Raw genomic sequence first — 2,547 nt, 5'->3', positions numbered from 1 at the left:
TCCGGCTGCGCCGGGTCCAGCATGATCTTCTTCGTGTCATTCGCTGGCTGGAAGTGAGTCATCCCAGCCGGGTTGCCTAGAGCCGGCATGTCGGTCTGCGCGGCTTTGGCCATGGCGACAACGTCGTGGATGAGCTGCTTCTCAGCAGCAATGACCAGCGTCTGGGCCATCTTGGAGCTCTACGTGGCGCACTCTATGGAGCGGCGATAGTCGCCGGTGATGGTGATGACCCCTTTCAGGCCCGGCAGCTTTATCTTTAGGTACCCATAGTGGGGCACCGCCATGAACTTGGTCAGAGCCGGCCGGCCCAGGAGCACGTGGTAGGGACTGACCAAGTCCACTACCTCGAACTCGACTGCCTCGGTGCGGAAGTGGTCCGGCTTGCCGAACATGACGTCCAGCGTTATCCGGCCAATCGGCTGGCAGGAATGTCCCGGCACGATGCCGTGGAAGACAGTGGGAGTGGGGTGCAGCTGGCTCTCCGTAATGCCCAGCTTGCAGGCTGTGTCACGGTAGAGGATGTTGATGTTGTTGCCTCCGTCGATGAGCACGCACGAAAAACACACGCTGCGCCGGCTTGTGCCAATGGTTGGGTCGAGGACCATGGCGTAGCTTCCGTGCCTTGGCAGGACCGCCGGCTGATCTCGGCGATCAAAGGTGGTGGCTTGCTTGGACCAGTTGAGGTACTGGGGGACCGGCGACATGACCGTGTTCACCTCGAGGGAGCGGCGATGCTGACTCGTCTTGTCTTCCAGCTCCGTGGTGAAGATAATTTACGTGGCGTCCTCAGCCAGGTACCGCCCATGGTGAACTTGGTTCACCTCGTGCTGCGGCTCGGGGTTGGCATTTTCTGTGCCGGCTTGGCCACCCGGCCCGCTGGCTGGTGGATGCGGGGGTGGAGGCGGCAGCGGCTCGCCGTTGTTCAACTGCTTGGTGAAGTGGCAGTTGCGAGTGGTGTGGTTGGCCGGCTTCGCACCGCTATGGTACTTGCACGGCGTGTCGAGCATCTGCTCGAAGGTGAACTTTGGCTTCCAGGGCCGGTCTTGTTTCTGGCGGTGGCTTCCGCCAGCCGCCGCGTGATCGTGATCGGACACAGCCGCCATGTGGGCGGTGCCATACCGGCTGTCCGGCTGGTCGATGTTCCTTTTGCCGCGGTACTTGTCGCGGCGGCTTCCGTGGGAGGTTCCTTCGGCTGGCTTGTGCTCAGCCGGCTTGTGATGATTGCGCCTTGGCGCAGCCGGCGAGCCTTCAGCCGGCATCTTGCTGGCTTCCTCGGCCAACGCGTACTTATCCGCGATAGCCATCAGGGACGCCATGGTCTTGGGCTCGCTGCGGCGCAGCTTGTGCCATAGCATGGTGTTGGGCCGGCAGCCGGCCATGAAGAAGCTGATGGCCTGGATCTCATGCACGCCCTCGCATGAGTTGCACATTTCGCACCAGCACGTCGGGTACGCGCGATCCATCTTGTCCGGGCCCTGTTTGCACATCTCCAGCTGCTGGGGGCGACCCAGCCGGCGGTAGGTGCCGGTGAAGTTGCTGACGAAGGCGTCCTCGAAGTCGAGCCAGCCGTTGATGCTGCCGGCTGGCAGGTTGTTGAGCCAGGTGCAGGCAGAGCCGACTAGCATGAGGGGCGAGTAGCGCACGGCCCAGCGCTTGTTGCCGCGGGCGATACCGACCGTAGTGGTGTAGTCCAGCAGCCAATCCTCCGGCTTGGCGGTGCTGTCGTACTTGGGCGTGTCCCTTGGGAGCTGGAAGCCGTCGATGACCGGCTCGCTCAGGATGCGCGGCCCGAAGCACTTGGGGCCGGCAGGACCTTCCTCTTCCGCGATGCGGGATTCCACGAGCCAGTTGATGTGGTCTTGGGGATCAGCCGGCTCGACGCGTGGGCCCAGCCGGGAGTGGGCCGGCTGGCGCAAGCCGCTGGCTTTGGGAGCTAGCCGGTACGGGCGCCTGTGTGCCGGCTCGTCGGTGGAGTACCCCGGCTGCTCCCTGCTGGGTGCAGGCTGGCTTCGGCTGCTCCCTGCTGGGTGCAGGCCGGCTTTGGCTCCTCCTGCCACACGGGGCAGGGGATTCCCTATGCCGGCTGCGCCGGCTTGGGCCGGCATGGCCCCTCCGAGGGAACCTCTGTGCCGGCTTGGGTGCGGCGATGACGACTCCGCCTTGTCCCTGGGACCCCTCCTGGAGTGGCCGGCTACATCGGGAGCCAGGGAATTACTAGGGGCGTTGCCGGCATCGTCACGGCATATGCCATGGGATGGCTAAAGTAGGGTGGTTCCGGCCTTTGGCCTACGGCGGTCTCCGGATGCGGGTATGAGCACGAGCGACACAGCGACGTACCCAGGTTCGGGGCCCTCGTATGGAGGTAACACCCCTACTCCTGCTCTAGAGTGTATATGATGTATGAGACAGTACAATGGTGCTCCTTGAGCTGTATCCGGCTGGAGGGAGGGCTCGAGATAGACGAAGGCCTCTCTCCCGAGAGGTGCTAAGTATGAATGAAATGAGTGATCGATCGTCCCCGTGCAAGGGGGTGCTAGTCCCTATAGC

The sequence above is a fragment of the Lolium perenne genome, chromosome 2, assembly GCF_019359855.2.
Source record: "Lolium perenne isolate Kyuss_39 chromosome 2, Kyuss_2.0, whole genome shotgun sequence".
NCBI classification, from domain to species: Eukaryota; Viridiplantae; Streptophyta; class Magnoliopsida; order Poales; family Poaceae; genus Lolium; species Lolium perenne.
The sequence above is the reverse complement of the archived record's forward strand: the minus strand, read 5'-3'. Positions refer to the sequence as shown.